Source organism: Rhinopithecus bieti, unplaced genomic scaffold, assembly GCF_001698545.2.
Source record: "Rhinopithecus bieti isolate Rb0 unplaced genomic scaffold, ASM169854v2 scaffold_1295, whole genome shotgun sequence".
NCBI classification, from domain to species: Eukaryota; Metazoa; Chordata; class Mammalia; order Primates; family Cercopithecidae; genus Rhinopithecus; species Rhinopithecus bieti.
Window position 1 is genome coordinate 4,100,615 of NW_016803880.1, and position 25,408 is coordinate 4,126,022.

The 25,408-nt window shown below is 37.4% G+C and overlaps 1 protein-coding gene and 1 pseudogene across 2 annotated transcripts in view; one reads left to right on the forward strand and one right to left on the reverse strand.

Moving 5' to 3' along the window:
• Positions 1-25,408, forward strand: part of CYYR1 (cysteine and tyrosine rich 1) — a 110,868-nt gene that overhangs the window by 63,872 nt on the left and 21,588 nt on the right.
• Positions 8,271-8,696, reverse strand: LOC108518205 (60S ribosomal protein L34 pseudogene; annotated as a pseudogene). Its single transcript, XR_001882314.1, has one exon. The product of XR_001882314.1 is annotated as a 60S ribosomal protein L34 pseudogene (transcript).

Below are 25,408 nucleotides of genomic sequence, written 5' to 3' on the forward strand. Positions count from 1 at the left end.
ACTTGGGAATGTTTCAGAATATTGATTCAGTGAACTTCTGTTGTACAAAGCTTTATCTCATTGTTGATATGCTGCCTGCATTCCAGCATGTGACTATGGGTATCTATTTGCGTCTGGCCTTATTGGATCCATCTTCTTTTGTTCATCACAGTAGAGCTATGTGGGCCAATGACTAGGCAGGAAAATTCCATGACAAGATTCAATTAGGAAATTATCATCTGGATTTTTATGTGTTTGCTACCACAGTACTAACTGGTTTATCTTTAATACTTTAGTCTTTGAATGTTTTATTTTTCAACGACTGTAAAGATGTTACTAATATTTAGTATGTGTGTACAATACAGACACCAGCAGCAAGAAACATCTTCCAATCTAAAATAATGGGTGAAGTTTCTACGGAGGCAAATATCTGCTTACTACATGACATACTTATCTATCACAAATGGATACACACAAAGGGTAAACTTTCTCACAGATAATAAATGGCATGCTACAATAACGTCAGTTAGCAAGAAATTCCCCAGACGGATAATGTGTTCATTTGGCAGGGAATTGAAACAGATAATTTGGATTCCTTCTACCCTAATGTTGTAAAAGTCTGCTGAGGAATTCTAGAAGACCCAAATCACTAGTAAAATAATAGAGAAATCCACATATTTGAGTATTTTGTATTAAATGTATTTAAAAGATTAGATTTGTTATTTATGATACTTCTTTGAATAGATAACACTGACAAATAGGATATCATTATTAACGTTAATATTTTACCATCCTTAATAAACTTGAAGTGACTAACAAAATTATTATATATAAATTCAGTATCTTTTTGAAGTCTGACAACAAATGTACTCAGTACTCAAATCTATAAAATCTAATGTTATCAAAAGATTTTAATATATCCTTAAATACATTCTAATGAGATTTTTCAAATAGCTGATATTTTGTCAGTATCATACCTTGTGCTAAGTACACATGAATCCTTGGAACAATAGACGATGTTGCACAATAGCCAATGTCCTCCAGCAACAGAACAGAAGATACCACACAAGCTACCAGTATTGGATTCATTCACTGTTGAATGAATTTTGCTTTCACTAATCTTAAGTGTTTGTTATATATCTGAATTTCCTTGGCATTTTCTTCATGCTCCATACATAGAAAATAAACCAATGCTGATACATAAACAGCTCCCTACTTCACTGGCTAAGTATCACAGCTGTTAAGCCAGCAGGTCTGGAAATGATACCTTTCTCTATGGCTCTGACAATGAGATAACTTTATAAATATTGATGTAAAATAGGAATGTAATTCATTTTATCTTATCTGGGCAGGTTTTCTATGCTCCGTACTGCATTATTCATATACTGGCATTTGAACGGTTGCCTACATTTGGAAATTCTGTTTACAAACTTTTATATTTGGGACTTACAAACCTTTCTGATATAAGCAGGATAAGTATTTTCCCCCATTTCGTGAGTTTGAAAATAGAGTTCCAGAGCGGATACCTAAATTGAAGCCATGTGAATAGTGACTGGTTCAATGAGCTCTTACATCCAGCCCTGCTGAATCCTATTCTGTGCTCCCTACAGTGCATCACACTGCATCTTAAGAAGATCATTCCAGAGTTGGTTGCTGTGTCAACCTGAGGAGTGCTCACCAATAGCCAGGTCTCCTCTCCTTTCAGAGCACTTAGAAGACCATACTTCCCGGTCAGCCCTAAACCCTAGTTGGGTGGCATCATGGTACTAGCTCTGACCAGAAGGCTATGAGCAGGAATGAGGTGTGTCACTTCTGGAAGGAGTTGGATAAAAGCCTTCATGAGATCCTCGGTAGCAAACATGGAAGCCATAAGATTGAGATGGTGGAGCTATAGGATGCAAAATCCTGGATCACTGAGTCACTGCATAGAGGAGAGCTACCCTGGAGAGTCATCTGACTTAAGCAGGCTTTGATTGAGGAAGAAATAAACTTTTTCAGTAAAGCCACTGAGATCTGAGGGTCAGTTGTCACTGCAGCATAAGCTCAGCTTATTCTAATAAAACTCATCCACATCCTTTCTACAGCTACTATCAGCATTATACCATTATTATCTCCTAATATATCATCTCCAGTTAAGATGTTAAAGGAAATGCAAAAACTGATCTTTGGTGCTGTGGAGAAAATAAGATGGTAAAAAGGGATAGGAAGTTATTAAAGTTTAGGTGTCACAATTGTAAATCAGTGGTCAAGAAAGAACTCACATAAAATGTAACATTTGACCAATGACTTAACACCATATGGACATCTGCAAGAAATACATTCTAGGAAAAAGGGAATTGTCAAGCATTTGATGTTTTAGGAGCAGCCAAGAGGTCAGTATAGCTGAATACAGTGACTGAGAGGAAGGAGTGTAAAGAGCAATAAGGTTAGAGAGACAAGGAGAACAAGGCCTATCATGGAGGTTATTGTAAGGACTTTGCCTTTTACTCTGAGTGAAATCAGAAGCCTTTGAGTGTGGTGCAGTGTAGCAATATGGCTTGATTTCTATTTTTAGAGGACCGTTTTCTAAAAGCAGATTTATGGCATTGAACAGTTATTTACAATGGAGGATGTTGCAATATAATGTGGATTTGATCATGTGTTATTTTGATACATGGGCTAATCCTCAGTAAACCAATGCTGGTGGTCTTAGTTCACAGTGCACATTATGTTGATGATAATCAGGCTTCTATCTAAGTTTCTTAATACCTTAAGCTGCAATCCTCTGATTTGAAACACTCACCATAAAGTTATCAAATGGATCCTTGCAAGGATCTTTATTCTCCAGAATCTCCATAGTAAATCATCAAAAATAGTTGGATGTAATTTCATAGCATATGAAACCATCACTTGGAGTGTCCTAAGTGATGATAGAATGAATGTGTTGATCTTACAAACTATTTACTTTGTCATTTCCACTTCAGTACCCAAAAGACAGCTTTCACTCAGCATCTCCAAAAAGTAAAATCATTCTTCATCCCTATCTACCTATTCCAGAACTTGTGCCTATTGTATTCCTTTACTCCATTCAGAAAGCTCCCATTACCACAATAGCTTAAGTCAGAAACCCCAGAGATTGGTATCCATTTCTAAAAGTTTTTTTCTTTTACATGCCCCCTCAAATTCAGCTTTCCCACAATCCAATCCAACCTCAAATCTAGTCCTTATTCCCTTTCATGTGAATTGCCAGAACAAACCTCATGGGTCTCTCTGGCCTTCTGGTTGTGTCACTCCTCTTTCCGCAAGAATGTGCTAAACTCTGTGGGCTTAAAGACCCCTCATAATCAAGTTCCTGCCTGCATTTTTAGCAACAACTCTTGCCACTTACGTATTACAACATTTGCTGCAGCCACACAAAGCTGCTTGTTGTTTTCCAAGCATCCTAAGCTGTTTCACACACCTGTGACTTTGCAAATGCCATGCCCTCTCATGGGATATTTTCTTGCCTTGTCTAACTGGCAACTTTCTCTTGCTTTCAGCCTCTGTTTATACATTGTGTCATTTATAGTCTTCCTTGACCTCACCTTCAAGATCCCTCATAGGTAACTTTATTTCAATGGTGACTTTGAGCTTACATCTGTCATCTCCACAAGACAACTCTCTGTATGTCACACCCCCAAAACAAAGGCACATACATAATAGGTGTTCATATGTGTTGAATGAATTAATAACTCTAAATACCATTCTGGCTCCAATGCCTGGTATTACCATAATTGGGAGGATGTCATGTCTTTATCTCAACACCCATCCTGTGATGCCCAGTGGGTAGAAAATGGCATTTATTATCATTTCTTTCATGAGGGAAAACGTAATTTCTTTCAGCAGTTCGTTGGGTAACTTGAAAATAAAACAGTATTTTAATATTAGCTTGTTTTTACTTGAAGTGGCTGCCTCTTTTTTGGCATTTTATCACCCCAGATTGATTTATCTTTGTAATTCTTCTTTGGCTCACAGCTATTGCTATTAAATAATTGCCTTTCTTCTTAATGTTGACCTCATCAGATGCTATGAGTATAAGAGAAACCCATTGAGAAAAATCAGCCCCTGATTTCTTGGTTCATCTGGAAATCTGAATTTTAACATTTGTGTAAAGATAGATTGCATTAAACAGAGCATATTTTAAAATTAATAATTGAATAATGAGAAATGTAAAGACATCTAATGTTTTAAAGGGATTACATTTCAGCAATGCAACATTGTTTAGTATTTATATTTGGCTCTTTTTTCCTTACTATAGTATAGCATATGTTCTGAGATGGGACATTGCTGTTTTTGCCTCATCAACTTGAAACCTCTCTGTAGTCAGCATAAGGCATGTTTTGTTGAATACTGCAATAATATGCTGTTGTAACTGGTGGCTGAGTCATCTGTTTTTACAGGATTGGTACTGTAAGGAGCTGAGACATATGTCTCATGTGTCAAAATTGAGTGTGAATTTTAAAGTCAAAAATAAAATGAACCCTTGAACATACTCAAGTGAAAATCACAGCAACCTGTGGGCTGAGGGCTTTCGTAGCTACTGTTTGATTTTTTCGAAGTTGCATTATTACACTGTTGGTATTGTCATGCAGTGTGGGAAAATACAAGCTCAAAGCTTATAAGTACTGCTATGAAAAGGATGATATTATGGATTTTTCTACTTTCTCTGTGATCAGCTTTTTAAACCAGGGATCCTGTGTTTCTGGTCACTAAGGGCTTCATTTGCTTTTAGAGTTACCAGTGGTCAAGTGGCCAAATGAGGGGTCAGGGTGATTTTAGCAAGTGGGCACCCACCTTGATTGACCAGGGACCTTAGCCATGAGAGGTCCGTGCATCTTTTGTACCTGTTTCTCTTTCCTACAGTGAAAGAATTCACAGCATGGGCACCCGGGTCAGGTATCCAGGGTAAGATTAACAGCACAGAAAATGCTGATGATGGTAACACATGGAGATCTTCTTCATACCGAAAACACTGAGTTCACTCTGCTGTTGCATCATGATTTGACACTGAGACTAGAACCAGAAAACCTTCTTCAGGGAAGTAGGTTTTGAGAGTGTAGCTGCCCCTAGAGTTCACCTTCAGGTCTCCTTAAAGCTCCTGTGTCTCCTTACTTAGCCTTGGCCCAGGATGCTTTAGAAAACACAATACAATGACAGTCAAAAATAATAGTATTTATGGGATTCATGAATCCAAAAGTGCAACGAAACCTTATTAACATAGTAGTGAAGAGAAAACCCCCTAAATGTCAGAAGAACGTCACAGTGCAGATAAATTAAGCAGGGGCATTTCAATGAGAGCATGACTGTAGGCTACAGGCATGATGACCTAGAATTAAAGTAAAATTAATGGGTGAGAATTAAAGTCTAGCTAGGGAAAAGAAAGAGGACATCAAATTTCTCAAGGGCCCCTTTTCTAGATTAAGAGGGAAATTCAAACCTTCCTATCATCAACAGAAGAGTGATTACCTTTGGGAAATGGGTGGTCGATTGACTGTAATGGGCACCAGGGGCCTATTGAGATGCTGGATGCATGCTATATGTTGGCGTGGTCATGGTTCCATGGGCATATACATAAAATCATAAAATTCATCATGCAGCATATTTAATATGTATATATTGTACTGCTGTGAATTATATCTCAATAAAGGATTAACAAAGCAGAAAAAGGGTAAAAGTGGGGCAATACCTTGATTTTATGTATCTCCCAAGACTAAATAGTTCCTTAATGCCACGTTATCTCAATTCCTTCTCTCGCACTTATGAAAAGCATTAAAAACCTTTTTTGTTTTTTTATATTAACCTAGTTTCTCCAAAATGTCCTCTTTGTCTGGTGTTATGTAAACAGTAACTTCCTTTCATTTTGTTAAACAGCAGCTCATGATTAGCTATGTGGCTCTGCCACTGCCCTCGTAAACTCAGTCTCCAACTTTATGATTATATTGGCTTAATTTTACTTGATAATAATGATAAGGTTAATAGCTAATGCGCATTAAGCATTTAATGTTCCAGGCACTCTGGTTATATACACACCCTCATTTAATTCTCTTAACAACCTTTAGGTACAATAAATACATATATTTTTCTTACACAAAAATATTGAAGCTTAGCAAGGTTGAGCAGCCAATGCACAGCCACATTGTGAAATGTGGCAGAAATTTAGGTCTGTCTGTTATCAGAGCTCAATCTTAAGCTCTCTGGAATGCACCACCTTCCAGCAGCCTCCAAATTCTCTTATAGAAGCACATCTTTCTTTGCAACTTGGGCTTTTATTGCTTTTTACTTTTTACATGCTTGGGGATAGCAAGTTTTGGAGGGAATGTTACTTTACTTTGGTGACCATGAGGCATCAAGTGTGATTAACAGCATCAAAACTATAAAATTTAGCAAAGAGGGGCCTTGTTTTCTTTCAGATTTCATCTCTGAGTTATGTTTAAATTCATATAAATTTTCTAGTTCACAGAACTTTCTCCTTTCAGCATAAACATTTTAAAAATATTTTAACCATCTTTCAAAAATGCAAAATATAGCCTGAATATGTTCCTAACTTCTTCAACAGAACACAGCTTCTACCATGTATTAATTTGTATTCAGGGACGTGAATGGAACTGGAGATCATTATGTTCAGTGAAATAAGCCAGGCACAGAAAGACAAACTTTGCATATTCTCACTTTTTGTGGGATCTAAAATCAAATCAATTGAACTCTGGACATAGAAAGTAGAATGGTGGTTACCAGAGGCTGGGAAGGGTAGTCGGGGAATCGGATGAAGGTGAGAATGGTTAATGGGTACAAAACAATAGAAAGAATGAATAAGACCTACTATTTGATAGCACAATATGGTGACTATAGTCAATAATAAGTTAATCATACATTTAAAAATAACTTAAAGAATGTACTTGCACTATTTGTAACTGAAAGGATAAATGCTTGAGGGGATGGCTACTTCATTCTTCATGATGTACTTATTTCACATTGCATGCCTATATCAAAACACCTCATGTACTCCATGAATATATACAGCTACTATGTACCCACAAAAAAGCTTTAACTAAATTTTTTAAATAATAATAATTTCAGCCTGGCCAGTATGGTGAAACCCCATCTCTACTAAAGATAAAAAAATTAGCCAGGCATGGTGGCACGTGCCTGTAATCCCAGCTACTCAGGAGGCTGAGGCAGGAGAATCTCTTGAACCCAGGAGACAGAGGATGCAGTGAGACGAGATTGCACCACTGCACTCCAGCCTGGGTGACAGGGTGAGATTCTGTCTCAAAAATAAATAAATAAATAAATGTGATAGGGCAACACTCTGTCTCAAAAATAAATAAATAAATAAATAAATAAATAAATAAATAAATAACAGAGTAAAATAAAATAATAATCATTTGTACTTGGTGTCTGCTACTGGTGACAAATTCTGCCATCATATTGTGAGATACTTGGATCTTGTTAAGATATGCTGGATTCTTGAACCCTCTCCAGAATGCTTCAAGTTGATATGGAATTCTTTTGGCTGCATCATGTCTCCTTTCATCCACTTTTCCAGTATCCTTATGCCATTCGTTGAATTTCTGCTTCAAAATTCCTTTGGGCTACAGAGAACCATAATATACAATAGAGTTCAAAATATAAGTAAAGCCTTTTGAATAGTTTTTAAAATCAGAATAAATAATTAATAGGAGGACCTGACAGCATCTTCCATGAAGAAAATGCGGATTTTATTTTTTGTCCCATCTCTCGTTTGTATGGATTTGTACAATTCAAATTTTTCAAAGGTATTTTTCCCCTTTGCATCCTATACTTGAGCTATTATGATTATCTGAATACATAATATCCAGGTAAGTGTTTTATTGTGACTTAAAAATATTACTTGCTGAGGAGCAAATTGATGATTTCTGTCAGCTCTTCATTAGATGTCTTAAATCTTTAAGAGACCACAGCAGTGGATGTTCTTCAAAAGTGGTCTCCAGGCAACAGGGTTTCCAGGCAGATACTCTGTGGACACAAAAGTGAACAGAAATGAGATGGTAAATTTAGAATAGGGAAGAATTTCACATACATACAAATATTATAGTGCCTTGAAGAGAGGATTCCAAAGGAAAATTTTCACCCTACAAGTAATTTATTAAATATGGGATTTGTAGTTATTTATTCAAGATTTGTTTCATAATACTTTAATTTTTACCAAGAAAATACAATACTCAGTATTATCCTCTTTAAATGGAATTTTTATTTAACTTTGATCATATACCTCAAATTACTATTTTCTTTTTTTTCAGCAAGTCTTCATTTTTATTACTCAAAAAAGTTTCATTTTTTTATTTAGCTTTCTGACTCTGTGCTTGTGCCTTCAACACTTTCACAACGATTTTCTGCTCCTCGATAAGGAAAGCACGCTTGATCCTGTCACGAACACATTTAGCACACATGGAACCACCATAGGCCCTGCTGACATGTTTGGTTTGGACAATCTCATAAGAACTTTAGGTCTTACAGCACGAACCCCTTGATGTCTGCCTGGGCACACACCACATGCAGATTTTGGTGCTTTCCCAACCTTCTTGGTATAAAGGTAAACAATTCTATTACCAGGGGTTCGGGACAGCCTAGTTTTGTTAGAGGCTGTATTGTAGGAAAGCCTACGTCGGTATGTCAAACGCTGGACCATTCTGAGTGCCTGCAGACAACGTCCCCGGAAGAGCACTATTTTCTTTTTTTAAAGAATGAAACAAGTGACTAAAGAAGGCAGGATTTAAATATTTGCAAGTACGTCCCCCACTCAGGAACAGGTTCCAAATCATCTCACTAATGTCCTCCATAAATGAAGTCTCTCCAAGTTCTTTTAGTGGTGTTAAAATTATTCTACCAAAATTAGAATTATTGTCATAGAGACTGATTGTTTTGTGGACTACAGAACTGCTCTAAAATTGAGCCTCTTGTAAAAAAGAAATGATAAGATTAAGGTTCCACCTACTTGCATGAGTTCCATCTACTTGCATTTTCCTTGTCCCACCTAGCTCCAAAATCAAGTATAAAACAGAGACTTTTGACTACAGCAAATACACTCAGACCACATCTGTAGGGCAGAATGTAAACACTTTGGCAAAAATAAATTAGCTCATGTGAATAAGAAATAAAAAGAAAAAAATTCATCACAGAAATACTCATCTATGAGAGCAGACTACCACCTGTTTCACATATGGTATGAAAGATAAGAGATCTTTTAAAAAATCTCTTCTCCAACATTAGCTCACTGGCATATTACAACATAGAGACAAACAACAGAAAACAGAAAATATACGTGGAGCTAAACATATTATATAATGAGACTTATGGACACCTGCTTATATATAAAGAATCGGAGTCCTCTGGAAGAAACAGACACGGTCATATCTTGCCCTTGTGTGCATCAAGACTTAGATAAATTATAAAAGCCAAAATAATTTATTATTTACTTGCTGGAGAGTTCGCAGCCTGAAAGAATTTGTGTACAGGAAGGAAACAATTACCTTAATTTTCTTTAAATTTATTTAACTTCATAAGTGACTTATTCTTCTCTTATTGCTTTGTAAATGTAACTAACCAAAGTAATTATTAGTTACTTTTTGTGTCAAATTTGCTATACATTTTTGCCCACTCCCTGACTGTCCTCCTAAGCAAGCAACATAAATATATCCATTTCATCTCCTTTGCAAGATCAAGAAAAAAAGAGCAGTTCTCAATTCTATACATAGCAAATAATTCTGCCCATGCTGCCTTTTGCATTGGGGAGCAGAATATCTTTGGTCTGTTTGGCTTCATTCAATTTCTGAACATCTTTGTCTTTAGTCCTTTGCCTTCCTATATAGACTCTTCTAAATTTCCAAGACATATTGCTTTATTTCATGAGATTTGAGGTGCATAAATCAGTGCTTTATTTTTAAAATTGAGGATGAAATATTTTAGGATGTAAAAATGATTTCAGTACTAATGTTCTGGACAGTTTTTTTTGGTTTTTTTTTTTCACTGCTTTTATTTTTCTACTCAGATATCATACATATTTCTTTCTACCCTAAGTCATTGAGGCACTAGGGCAAGCAAGCCAAGATCCTTTGGTGTATGTTTTTGTCCACTTTCATTAAGATAACTTATCCTTTGACACTTTTAATAATACTCATCACCTCCGTTTCTCTCATGGTGTGCTCTTCATCGTCAGTACACTTTGCAGGCTGTCTTTAATTCTTACGATGTTTCAGAGAGGTAGATAAGTGGGTATCACTGGTCAGGTTTTCATTCAGTCTAACTGTGGGAGTCCTTCCATCAAGATAACATAAAATGAAATTGGGTCCCATTATCTCCACTGTACAGATGACAAAAATGAGACCAAAAGATTAAGTGGCAAACCAAGGGGGAAAAGAAAGTCCTTGTGAACACAGTAGAAAAGTCTTTTCAATTCCAAGTTTCAATTCTGAGTCTTTTGTGTTTACCATGTTACAGACCTCTCTTGGCTAGGGAAAACAAATGGAATGTGAATGCGATGCTTTAGAAGTTTCTGTATACAACCTTCTGTAAGAATTAGAAGTGATAACATTAACCAAATACACTGCACAATATGATTTGTCTGTCTTAAGTTTAGCACTAGAGAACTAGGGAAGCATCTATTCAGAACAGGCCTTTGCCATCTTACTGATTTTATTTTATTTATTTATTTATTTATTTATTTATTTATTTATTTAGATGAAGTCTTGCTCTGTCACCAGGCTGGAGTGCCGTGGCGTGATCTCGGCTCACTGCAACCTCCAAATCCCTGGTTCAAGCGATTCTCCTGCTTCAGCCTCCCAAGTAGCTACGATTACAGGCATGTGCCACCATGCCCAGCTAATTTTTGTATTTTTAGCAGAGATGGGGTCTCACCATGTTGGCCAAGATGGTCTCGATTTCCTGACTTCATGATCTGCCCACCTTGGCCTCCCAAAGTGCTGGGATTACAGACGTAAGCCACTGCGCCCGCCCTTACTGATTTTATTCTAAGGAAATATGTCACTCACTATGATTTCTTAGATGAAATGTCCATCCTTTTCTTTGAAAATCTAAATGGTACATAGTACAACTATGATGCGTAATAGATAAGCAAAACACAACTCTGTCCCACTACTGTTTTACAGGAAACTTTCTACTCTGCTGGCTGAAAGTTTGGCACATCTATGACTTTCCTGCTTACTCTTAGTCCTCAAGTCTTCTATGTCTCAAAACACTCGAATTCAGAAATTTTAAACGTCTAATCGAAGATGTCAGTAAACATCTTAGACTTCATGCAAGGCTTATCCCCATCTTCCAGCTGAGGCCAGCAGTCACTGGGTCAGCTGCCCTTGGGGAGAGGGGTGTGGCCAATTGCTGTCTCTTCCCACTCATTTCCCACCCAGAAGTCCTCCCACCCCCAGTGCAGGCCCACCAGTGTGGGAGCTGTGGTTGGGGAGAGAGAAAAAGAGAAAAGAGGGAAGTTCTTGTTCAGCTCCTGATAAGTACTGTCCTATGTCACTGGGCCTCTCTAATAGCAGCCCCCAGTACTAAGACACAGCTTCTCCCCTGCTGGCCTGGAAGCCTTGCTGGCATCTGCTACAAGTGTCTGCTTTCCCTTTCTCCTTGCACCACTTCCTGGCCTTCCATCATCCGCTCCACAAAGATTCAGACTCTCCTGTTGTAGCCCATTACCCTTCTGGGGGTAGTTTCAGGACCTAGAAGAGCTCCAAGCTGATCCTCTATCCTATGTGGCCCACATCTGATGCATGGATAGTTTAATTTCTTGCCTGTTATGGACTCAATGTTTGTGCCACCGTAAAATTCATATATTGCAGCCCTAATTCCCAAAATGATGGCATTAGGATGGTGGGGCCTTTAACAGAGAATAAGGTTCAGATGAGGCTAGGAGGGTGGATCCCCTACCATGAAGGGATTAGGATCCTTATTAAAAGAGGAAGAACCACCAAAGCTTCTTCTCTGCCATGTGAAGACACGGCAAGATGGTGGCCAGAAAGTAGGTCCTCACCAAGAACCAAATTTGCCAACACCTTGGTCTTGGACTTCCCAGCCTCCAGAACTATGAGAAACAAATTTCTATTGTTTGAATCACCTAGCCTGTGGTATTTGTCATAGCAGCCCAAGGTAACTAAGACTTGGCCCTATTTTGGGTGGGGTATAAATTTCCCCACACAAGCCCTTTCTAGTTCTCTCCCTGCACTACCATAGATCCCTCCTCTGGAAAAAAAAAAAAAAAAAAAATGTGTTCTGTTCATTGCTTCTCCCTTTCCCTTCCCAGTTTTCCTTTCCACTGCTCAAAAATGTAATCCTCCTCCAGCTAGTCTGATCCACTCACTGATCTTCTGGCATTCCATGTGCATTCAGACCCAGCAGTCTTTCACAAACATAACCTTCTGCTTCACTGTCCAACCTCATTTCTAGCTTCTCACTCACAAATATTGTGAGGTCCTGCACTACTGGACTTGTGCAGTGACCCAAATGCACCAGGTTTTCTTCTTTCCTTCTGCCTGTGTTTTGCTTTTGCCTTGCTGTATTAGTTACCTGTGGCTGCCATAACAAATTACCAAAAAATTTTAACTTAAAACAACAGAAATTTGTTCTCTTGACATTCTGGGGACCAGAAGTCTGAAAATAATGTGTCAGCAGAGTCATACTCCCTCTGGAATCACTAGAGGAAAAACCTTCCTTACCTCTCCCAGTTTCTGGTGCTGTCAACATTCCTCAGCTCATGCTGAAATCTCTGCCTTTACAGTCACATGGCCTTCTCTTTTTCTGTCTGTCACATCTCCCCTGTGTGTCTCTTATAAAAATACTTATCATTGTATTTAGTGCCGACCCAGGTAATCCAGTATGAACCGTACACCTCAAGATTCTCAATATAATTACACCTGCAAAGACCCTTTCCAAATATGGTTAACATTTACAGGTTCTGGGAATTAGGACATGGACATATCTTTTTAGGGACCATTCCTTTCCTCACATCAGTTACCATAGCAGCCTCCCAATTGGTGTCCCTGTCTCCATTCTTGACTTTCATTATCTAGTTTTCATTCTACGAATATAATTTTGAAACACACCTGATATAGTTTCACTGTGTCCCCACCCAAATCTCATCTTGAATTGTAGTTCCCATAACCCCATGTGTTGTGGGTGGGACCCAGTGGGAGGTGATTAAATTTGGGGCGCAGTTACTCCCATGCTGTTCTCGTGATACTGAGTGACTTGTCATAAGATCTGAGGGTTTTATAAGGGGATTTTCCCTCTTTGCTCAGCACTTCTGTCTCCTGCCGCCACGTGAAGAAGGACGTGTTTGCTGCCCCTTCCCCATGATTGTAAATTTCCTGAGGCCTCCCCAGTCATGCGGAAGTGTGAGTCAATTAAACCTTTTTGCTTTATAAATTACCCAGTCTTGGGTATGTTGGTATAGCAGCATGAGAATAGACTAATACAACAGCTCTACTCTTGCCACTGTTATTCTTATGTTCCAGTTTTCATGTTAGCATGGCTCATAAGACCCTTCATAAGCTAGACTTAATTCTCCAAGCACATTCACACATTCTCCAAGCACATTAGTCAAACACCCTCCAAAGCTGAATACAGAACTTGCTGTCTTCAACTTTTCTCTCTTAAAACAGGCCTGTGCTATTTTGCCTTCCTACTAGTTGTTTCCTCTCCTTGAATACTCTTTCCGTTCTTCCTTGACTAACTGATCTTTCAAATATCATTTTAATTACTTCTTCCTTAACATCTTTACAACTTGGATTTGATTCTACATAAAAACATAAAACATAATTAAATGCATAATTAAATCCCACATAAAAACATATGACACAAATGAAATATGTCATCTGAATAAGACACATAGTTCAAACTTTAATTCAATAGAGGGCATAAGATCAATATTTATACATATTGACCTTACAAGTCTGCTGAAGGGAAATGGTCACTTGTCTTTCAGTGTAGAAAAGAATGTGCATTCTGTAAGCATTTTGCAACATAATAGAGGGGCTTTGATTCTAAATTGATTAGTCTCCCCAAAATTGTTAGTTTTACATTATTAGGATATCATTGTACGAGGCAGTGTGTATGACTCCTTCTAAGGTGGGTCATATGGATATGAGTCATACTTCACTGAGTTCATGGTACTTTAATAACTTGAATTTCAAATAGTAAAAGAGTAAATTATATTTCTTAGCCCCATGTGGTACTGGAACTTCCCTTAGGGAACAATATAAGAAGCAAACTATCTCCTAGACGCAGAAGGGAAAAATAAAAGTCAAGATTTATGGAATAGGGCTGAAGGCTCTATAGCCATTTTTCTTTGTAGGCATGCTTCTCATAGCACTCTTGCTAGCTGGTTTGCTTTTTAAAAACGACCTTGTCTTTCTTGTAGAATCAAATCCAAATTCTTGTTAAAAGGCTTATTTTATGTTCTATGACATGAATGATACAAGATTGATGAAACAATCTTTGAAATCATGGACTGGTGAATTGATTGGCATAATCCAAAACTGTTTCTATAAAACAAGTTATTGATGTTGTTCCCTGGAATTTTTATGATCTGGACTTCCTGCTGAGGGTACGTTAGTAGGAAAGGGTCCCTTTTCGAATTAAGTCTGACCAAATATGAGGATGTTTTAAGGAACAAAGTTACTAGAAGGTTGACTTTGATTCCCAGTAAAGAAAATTTTAAAACTTTGGCACAAGTGCAACTTAGTGTAGCAAAGTTGTGTGTTGTTTGGTAACCTTTTTAAATTGTTAAAACTAAATAATAAGTTACTGTTCAACAAATATCTTTCATTACCAGCAGATATTTTCAAGTTTGTCATCCTACTAGATGTTAATGTTCCAAAAACAAGAAAAATTTTTGAGTAAAAGTTATAAATGACTGAATGAAATTAATGTATATCTTTCCATTAAGATTCACCCACATCTGGTGGGAAACTGATCTTCCTTGCTGAATGTGGGTTAGATCAGCAATAGGATATTGCATAAATATTCTATAAATATTGGATAAATATCAATAAATATTCTATTTATCTGGGTCTACACAAATTTGGAAATTTCTAGCTTGCTAGACTATTCTCCCCATTGGGGATGCACTGTCCTGTCTATTTTCATATAATCAAACATATCCTTCAATGGCTATACATAAACAGAAAAGATTGTTCAGCATCTTATTTCTATAACATTTTGTTAATATTTACTAGTTTTGTATATTTACCAGAAAAAAATGAATCTATGTTAAATATTCATTTTGTACATCCATGATTTCTTCCCATATTTTAAATGCATTTAGTAGACTGAGAAGAAAATAATAGTAATATTCATTAACAGTATTTCTTTCATATAATCTCTGTTGATGGAAATACTTCAACTTAAGTCACTATCTCTTTTGTTCTTGAGAGACTGATGCTAAAATATTCTTCTTTTCCAGTTCCACACATCTGAATCTACCTGATATTTCTTTCCCTTGGGCTCTGTCCTAGGCTTCCTAAACAAATTTCTATTGAGACAAAGCTCTTAAGCAGCATCAGACTCCTTGGTGAAAATATTTGCCTCTAGTTACATCAACTCAGAGATTCCCAATCTAGCTATGTATTAGCACTACTAGGGTAACTTTAAAAATATAACAGTATCTTGAGCTCATCTCCAGAGATTCTGATTTAATTGATTTGGCTGAAGGCCCAGACATCAGCATTTTTTTTATTTAACTGAAACCTAACTTGAAGCCAGAGTTGAGGATCACAGCCTTCACTCCAAGACAAAATGGGTTTGGCCCTCAAATTCTTTACCAAATCCGGTGCCCTGCCCTGCCCATTCAGCTAAATAACTGGGGAAGTCTTAACAGCCATACCCAAGTCCTTGGAAGTTTCATCTGCCTTCTAATGTGGTATTTCCAGGGATTCACCACAGTAGTGCTTCCATTTTGTTTCCTGAATTTAAACCCCTTTGAGATCCCATTTTGATAACAAGATTCTGGAATCCACATCCTCTTCTTTTAATCGTGAAGTAGATTATGCTGCTGAAACAAACTCTGAAATCTCCGTGGCTTAGCCCATTACGCTTCATTTCTTGATCACGTCAACAGTTCTCCCTCAAGTTAAGACTGTGTGACTCTGCCTCCTTCCATATTGTGGGTTGGCCTTCCCAGAATCCTTTGCTCCCAGTCACGCAGACCCACTCCGGGAGCACAAGGGTGGAAGTGGAAACAGGTCTTTGTGCAGTTGGAGTCTAACTGGATCACACAATGCCCAGTTAGACAATGCTCCAATGCAGTTGGAGGTGACAGGAAGTAAACGTGACTTTACTGAAGTGACAGGAAGTAAACATCACTTCCTTTAAATCTGTCGGGAAAAGTTAGTTACGTGGCCCTTCTGAGATGCATAGGAAGCTGGGAAATGTAGCCTCGCGCAGATAACTGGCAAGTCTTAACTGATGCAAGCTTGCTGCTAGCACTCATTTGATTTAGATGGATCTGTGGACCCAAAGATTATTACCCCTTTAATTCCTGTCGCTGTTAGATCTACCTCTCTCTGCCCAATCTGCATCAATGTGATCAGAAGAATCTCTATCTGAAGTGATAGCCCAGACTGTAATTCTCCTTATTCTGCCTGTCAACATAGGCAATATAAGTTATGTGAATAACTGCAGGTTGCCTAGTTCTCCAAATCTACACAGCTTATATTGACTAACTTTCTGCTTCTCTGGTAGAAAAACATTCATTTCTCAGGCTGTTCCTCATTCCTTTTGCCTGTCCTGGTACATGAAACAAAATTAAGTTTGTCTGACTTCTGGAACACAGAAACAAAGTTGTGGGGTAAGAACCATCACTCCCATGGCTCAACCCTGGCGTAAATCTCCTCTCTCGTAAGTTCCCTGTAACACATTACTCTCACAAGAGTAAGTAGCACCCTGGCCTATGGGAATTTCAAAGAATACAGTGAAACATTCAAACACATTATAAGAACTGCCTCTAAAAATACATCTGATTTTAAAATCTTTTTTGTTCTCCTTTTAAAATTGACAAATAGTAATTACATATATTTATGGGGCACAATGTGGAGTCCCAGTTCATGTATACATGCATAACATATTCTGAAACTGTTACCCTTTTAAGGGAAAAAAAAAATCACATAAGATATCTTCCATACCAACTACAGTGTCCCAGTGTAGCCCTCTTTTGCCAAGGTTTTTGAGACAAAGGTATATCTTTCCAAATTAGAAATAAGTAATTAAAATTTAGCTAGATAATATGAATGAGTACATGCAGTTATAATTACTTATATTATTTAATATTACCTTGATGATTATTACATCTCCACAGACTTGAGATTGTTGCTTATCTTGGCAATACTTAAGAATTCTTGAAAGAAGATACTCTGTTTCTCCCCCCTCAGAATTGGAGGTGATGTTGGGGGAGATAATTCTGTGAATAAATATGGGTTAATTACAGCTAGTCAATATTCATAGAATTTTGTTCTTGTTGGACTGTAATTAATTATCACACCAAAATTTAACTCACTTCTAATCTTTTTTCAATGTTCTCTAAGCTGAGATTTCCATTTCTGCTTTGCTTTTCTTTCTTGACCTGAAGCAACTGTATTATTAAAGTAGAATTTCTGCTAATTAGCTGTGGTACTAGGGAGCTGGAGGGAACCTTGGGCATTGTCTGATCCAATTAGATTCCAACTGCACAAAGACCTGGATGGAAAGATCAGACTGCAGGAAGCAATCTAAGAATAACTCAAAGACTATTATTTTTAATTTATGTTTAACAGAAGTTTAAGAACATTAGTTTCAGAGAAGGACAATTAAGAGTCCATTGATAGTACAAGTAAAGCAAACTTCCTATCTGTGCATGCTCATTATGCTAAAAGTTTGTGTAATGCAGTATGAAAGAGTAGATATGCCTTTTACAAACATGTTCATCTTTGGAAAACAAAGGTGGTTAAAGTCAGACCAGTAAGCAACAACAGTTAGCAAAGTTTATCTCCTGCACTCCTTGTGATACCTTTCCAGGCCTGATCCATCCCTTCTTTCCTACAAGGTGTCAGAACCTTCCCTCTCCAGAGGTCACTCCTTTGGGAGCAGTAAGAGATCTAGTAGACCAAATTTACCTTAAAATGTCACACACATTCAGGGTATTATTCCACAATGGAATAAACTTCCTCCAGACTTAGTGACTTTTAAATACTAGGAGTGTCCAATAGCTTTGGGTGACTTGGGATAGGATAGAGTTATAATAGTCCTTTAAGAGTTTGTACTTGATAACTTTAAGACACAACTAACTTTACCTTCAATGGTTTTTCCTGAATTCTTTTCTCCCCACCTTCTTTCCTGTTCAACTGCCATTGCCAAGTTAAGTCTTTTACCATCTTTTGTCCAGATATTTAAAACAGTGTTTTAATTAGAATGCCTGGATATAGTCTGGTACCCATCAAATCCACTCTCCATGTTACCCTTAAACTTATCCATGTTTAGACCATTTCACTTGTTTTCCCATGAACTCCAATAAAAAGTTCAAGTTCTTTACAGTATCATTAAAGACATTCCTTATCTAGAAGACCCCACCCAAACCTTTGCTTATTCTCCAGCCTTACCTCTCTTTTTTATTCCAGCAACTGTCAACTTTTCATGGTCCCTTAAGCACATCATGATATATTACATTCCTATGGCATTTCTGTGTTCTTTTGATCTGCATTGTGCTTCTGCTCTAATTTCATCAACCCTTTAGGATTCAGAAAGGGTTAACTGTCTCAGTTAACTCCCAATCACACGCATATACACACAACCTCTCTCTCACACAACCAATCTCTACTCACACACACTCTCACACATGCTAACACATTTGATAGATGCTGTACTGTCTGCTGTCATAGAACCTAGTTTGCACTTTCCCATTTGCATTTAATCCTATGCATTGTAATTACATGCATATGCATGTGTCTTTCCCAGTCTTTGTCTTCCTTAAATTTCCAGCTAGAGATTTTTAAAATTGTTTCATGATGCATAATTTATTATTCTCTTTGACCTTGAGATTGATTTTTTTTTTTTGAAATATGATCTGCCAGAACAGATGGCCACTAGAACTCTTCATAGCCTCACTCCTGCAAACTTGCCCAGGACTTTGTGGTACCACTTACATGTTTAGATGAAAGATAAATGGAACTGAGATTTGGGGGCATTTGTCTCTGTCATTCATTCTTTATAATTCTAGCTCACATCTGTAGACTCAAACTTGAACCTAGAATTCTAATAATGCCAACCATACAAAGTTGCAGTGTGTATGAATGTCTGTGTCATTGTTTGCCAATTCCCCTGCCTCTGCTACTAAATTGAGCACCTCTATTTCCTTCATGTCTTTCTCAGTGGTTACAAATGACAGGTCTAGGGACCGGTATCTAATTAAAGCTAGGCCAATTACAGTATCTCTGGCCTTGGCCACGTGAATTGATATAAAGGCAGGTCCCCAATTCTAGCTAGGCCAATCATGCTCCTTCTCTGGGATTGTATCTACTGGAATAAGATGAGATTGAGATCTAATGGATAAACATAAAACTCAGAAACTATTTGGAGCTGTGTATTAGCAGCATCTATAGTGAAAGAGAATGATATTGATGCTGTGATGAAAATAAGTTGCTTGTGAATTTTAATGAGCATGAAGCTAGACCCTAAGAGGAAGCCAAAGTATGACAGCACCAATCAATCACATCAGGCTGATAAAGGTGAGGTTGTGAGCAAGACATTTGAGGAGGTGTGACTTGGCAGGAACTGTTGGGTCTGGGCAGCCTCAGGCTTGTGAGAGTTGTGTGCAGATAATAAATGTCAGAACCAGGCAAATCACTGATAGCCCCAGAACAGGAGATCTCCCTAGCAGACAGCGATCAATCACAGGCTTGTCTCAGCAGAGAATGGGAACTTGTGAGGACCCAGGCAAAGGATCACAGTGGCCTGGGTGGGCAGGCCAGCTTGTAGTGTGTAGAGAAAAGCAATCGGTAGAGCCACAGGAGAAGACACTGGGTTAGGCACGTGGACTCATTGTCCGGGGTCTACTATGCCATCACAGTTTGTTACCTTCTTCAGCAGTTACTTTGGAAAGGTTTACAATCTCCACTATCAACCCGAGTTTTATTAGAACCTTACTAAATCTTTAAATATCCAACTGCCCCCAAAAAGTAGATGCTGTTCTGCCAGGTCATTGACTGTGTGAGCCTCCATATTTATTTGAAACTCTCCATCTTTGAATCAATGGAAATGAAAGAGTATTAGCTCTGAATTTTCATAATCGCATTCAATCTTTTAAGTCTTATATGCTCTCAGGACTTAAATTTCAACAAACGGACTTTCAACAGAAATCCTTGTAGTCACTATTAAAAAACTAGTTTGTAACTTTTTTTTTCCACTCAAAGCATGACAAAAGGTAAAGAAAGAAAAGAAGAAAGTCCTGTCTAAAGTAATCACCATAAGCAAGTTAAGGTAATTAGCTTAGTGGGAAGTTTTGGCAAAGGTTACTTCAAAAGGGTGAACCATGCCAATGCACTATAAATGAGAGTATTGTATCTAGAAGTAATTGAGGATTTTTCAGGTTTGGAATGAGAAAGGCAGGAAAGCCTGTGTGCAGTGGTTGTATCTATTTGACTCTAGTTTGTAATTGCAGGTTTCATATTTTTCTTTTCAACACATTTTGATAGACTGTATTGTGTGGCAGAATGCAATCACCCATAGGGAAGGCATTCTTACACTCTTGCCTTTCACTCACTGCCCCGTTGGATCAGTCATCAGGTCTTAGAGCTTAAATTTCACAGACATTCCAGAAATTATTTTCTCCTCTCTTTCTCTACTTCCCAAGTAGAATTTTTTCATCTTTACATGCCTAGTGCTTAGTAGAGTGTCTGGCACTCCATAGCATTTGTTGGGTGGATAAGGAAATGAGAGCAAGGCAGGCCATTGCAGTCTACTCAGCTCTGTGGTGGAAATTAGGACTGCCAAGCTCCAGTTTTAACTCTAGTACAAAACTAGCTGGAAGAACTTTGGCAACTATTTTATTTTAGCTCCTCACATATTTGGTTTTCTTACCATCAAAACATGTGAGTTGCATTCAGTGTCCCTAAACTACTCTCTGGTTCAAAAACCTGTTACATGTAACCAAGAAAAAGCATTAAGAAAGTATTACTACTCTCTTTAGTGTATTATATTTATACTTTAAAAAGAAAACCAGTTCTCTTTTGCTGAGTATGATCAAATAATTTCATTTTTGTCTTGTCATAGTCTTCTATGCCCGGAGATAGTTGACCTTCAAAATCTCTTTGTTTACTATCTAGTGCATGGCTCTAAAATCCTTAAAGTCAAGTATTATGTATCATTCAACTTTGTACCGTAGTATGCAGAATACTGCCAGCACATACTGATGCTCAATATATATTGCATTTTTTCCTTTTTATTTTTTTGAGACAGAGTCTCATTCTGTCACCCAGGTTGGAGTGCAGTGAGGCGATCTTGGCTCACTGCAACCTCTGCCTCCCGGGTTCAAGCGATTCTCGTGCTCATCCTATCAAGTAGATGAGACTACAGGTGTGTGTCACACACTGGCTGATTTTTGTATTTTTTGTGGAGGCAGGGTTTCACCATGTTGGCCAGGCTTGTGTTGAACTCCTGGCTCAAGGGATCAGCGCTCGTCTGCCTCCCAAAGTGCTGGGATTACAGGTGTGAGCTACTGCCCCCAGCCGCTCAAAATATATATAATGAGTGAAGTCGTGAATGTTGCTATCCAGTGGTAGTCATTTAGAATTGTAGACAAAATGATTGAGGGATAAATCAAACATATAAGGTGTTTTGTTTTTCAAAAACGAGTTTGTTTCTCCCTCATGCAAAGGAAATCGGAGTTGGTATAGCATCTCCATGTTGTTATCAGAGATAGAATTATACCTGTTTCAGTACTACTGAGTCAGTACTGCTTTTCCAAATATTGCTGTTAAATAAACAGTTAAATGAATCACTTTCATGTACATATCATTAAAATGTTCTAGCAACTTCTGTAACTATGATTTACTGCATTTAGATTTTGACATGTGGTATGCTGTGTGTGCAGTCTCAAAGCTGTACTGACAACTAACCAAATAACGACATTTGGTATCCACAGAGTTAAACATATATCTTATATATATCATATATATTATATGTATACAAATAATACGTGTATGCATGTGTATCAAACCTTATAGAAAACTGAAAAATCGTGTTTGATTTTTTAATATGACCATTTTTGAATCATATGTATTTGACTCTCATTAAATCTATATTGGCACAAAATCAGGTAGGAATTGGGCACTTGTTCAGAAAACTCGGTCAGTGCAAATAAGTGCAAACCAGGCAGTTCTTAAAGGGTACTTGTTGTTCATCAATCAGAGCATTTACCATTGAACTCTAGGGATAAAGTGTTATTCTGTAGGCCGTGCTACAATCTACAACATATTCAGGACCACTTTTTAGTCTCATTTTGTATACTACTTTGACATCAAAGTAATGTATAGATTTCTTGACGATCTCTCACTGAGCCATAAAATTTAATTCTACGTAAGATATGAAGAACAATCCCAATTAATGAAATTGAATGCAGTCTCTTTCTCTCTGGTTCTGATATGCATTTTTAGAACTTTTCTACAGGATCCCAGTGTACCTGTATGTTCCTTAAAACTGCCATTTCCACATTAAATATTTGTTTTCGTTTAAACTGTATAGTAATTTTGGCAAAGGAGTTGTATTAGGTAAGATTCAGTTGGGTAGCATATCACACAGACACATGTTCTCACTCAAACTAGAATAACAGAGACTTTAATAACTTTTTTAAACTAGTTTGTTTCTCACGCAAAGGAAATGGGAGTTGATATAGCATCTTCCTGTTGTTATCAGAGATACAAACTCCATCAAACTCATACCTCTTCCATCCCTAGAATATGGCTCTTGTCTTCATGGTCTACCTTGGAGACTAGAGCTCAGCCATTACACTCCTATTTCAGAAAGCTGAAAGGAAGGTAAGATAGAACATGGGAGAAAAATCCCATTCCAGCCATCTTTTAAGGAGATTTCCTGAGAATTGACACAAAATATTTTATTACAACATATTTTCCAAAACTTATCATGTAAAAAAAAAAACAAAAACACTAGCTTTAAGGCCACCTGGAAGATGTAGTATTGGCCAGGCATGGTGGCTATGTCTGTAATCCCAGCACTTTGGGAGGCTGAGGCAGGCAGATTGCTTTACCTCAGGAGTTGGAGACCAGCTGGCAACATGGCGACATCCTGTCTCTACACAAATTACAAAATTAGCTGGCCATGGTGATGTGTACCCATAGTGCCAGCTACTGGGGAGGCTGAGGTGGGAGAATCACTTGAGCCCAGAGGTTGAGACTTCAGTGAGCCACCGCACTTCAGCCTGGGTGACGCGGTTAGACCTTGTCTGAAAGAAAGGAAGGGAGGCAGGCAGGAAGGGAGGGAGGGAGGGAAGGAGGGAGGGAGGGAAAGATGTAGTCTTTATTTTAGTCAACCCTCAGACTTCTTGTATCAAGGAAAATGTAGAAAATGAATATTGGAGTACACAATTGTCTCTGTCATGGTGCTTGAGTCAATAAATCATGTAAATTTATTCATTCAAAGAGATATAATTTCTCGTTTTATTATCAAGAAGCTAACAGAAAGAAGTTATCTCTGAAGCCCCAAGAAAGAGGATATGTTGAGTGAAGTTATTAAGAATTTTACAGAATTTTTTTTTTTTGCAAGTAATGTAGACTTACTGGAACAATTACATGGATTGGTGATCCTACTCTCCTAAGCATTTTACACATGCAATAGTAACAATATGTAATAACAATTTAACTATTCAAAATTATAGTCTTCTTATTTGATACACATATACATAGATGTACATGTAACCAGATTCATAGAGATAAAAAAGGAAATAGAGATAGTTCTGAGATCTTATGATTAATATAAGTACTGTTAATACTGAGAATTATACTCCATTGAGTTTGTTTTTCTATTATTTTCTGTAATTATTTAAGCAACAGAGAAGAAAATGCATTATTTTTAAGTTAAGCAAGTCAAAGTGTTACTAAAATTGCCAATGATTTTATAATAGAATATTGTATTCAAGGGTATTATAATATTTTAACGAATTGGCCAAAAGAATGAATTATTGAGGAAATAGAATCGTCTGATATGCAATTTTGTCAAGATTTATTCTCAGCTGGGCTCGGTGGCTCAAGCCTGTAATCCCAGCACTTTGGGAGGCCGAGACGGGCGGATCACGAGTCCAGTGAGACCAGAGCCATCCTGGCTAACACCGGTAAAACCCCGCTCTACTAAAAAATACAAAAAATTACCGGGCAGTGGCGGGCGGCCTGGTAGGCCCACACTACGGAGCTGAGGCAGGAGAATGCGTAACCCGGGAGGCGAGCTGCAGGAGCAGATCTGCGCCTGCACTCAAGCCTGGCGACAGAGCAAGACTCCGGCTCAAAAAAAAAAAAAAAAAAAAAAGATTATTCTCAATGATGTAGTCCGACTTTCAGCCCTATAGTTGGAATAGGATTTTATCAGTGCTTTAATTCATCCATGTGTATCATCAACAAATAAATAATCCCTACGTAACATATTCCCTTCTATAACAAAAGATAAAAATGCTTTAGCTTCACTTAAATTATTTTTTATTTAATAAGAAATAAACCCCTTTTAAGTTTTATTCTTTTGAAGTTATGGTTACTTTTTCCAGAAAACTCTCTCTTCTGATACATTTACCTTTGACTTATTTCAAAGTTAAAGGTATTTTATTTCAAACTCTTATTTCCCTATGGAAGTTTCTGCTAACAAAAATATTCTAGAATTTTCCCCACTTTTTACATAGGTATCAAATATCTGTTTGGTATCAAATATAGATGTCAAATATCTGCATGGCCTTTTTAATTTTTCTATTTTATTGGGACTGCTGTTACTAAATTATTACATAGAATATTCATAAGCCCTTTGATTTACAGTTTTATAAAATGCATTTGTAAATTGGGTCATATTCAAGAAGAAGAGAAATATTACACTGGTGTACTTTTCATATCTGCTATTTTCCTTAAACAATATTTAATATTAATAGCAAAACCACATCAAGATAACTAGTAAGCTGCTGTATAGCAGTGCTAAGCCTAAAAGTGTTACTGTAACATGGCAACATTATCAGAATCTTGCTTTACTCATGAAAAACTATTTATGGAATAAAATATATTATCTCTGAGCTTTGTTATAAAAGACAGTTTCATATGATTATTTCAGCCACCACAGATACGTTTAATATCTTGATTATAAAATCTCATTTTGCAAAAAAAGAAAAAACATTAGCTAAATTAGAACC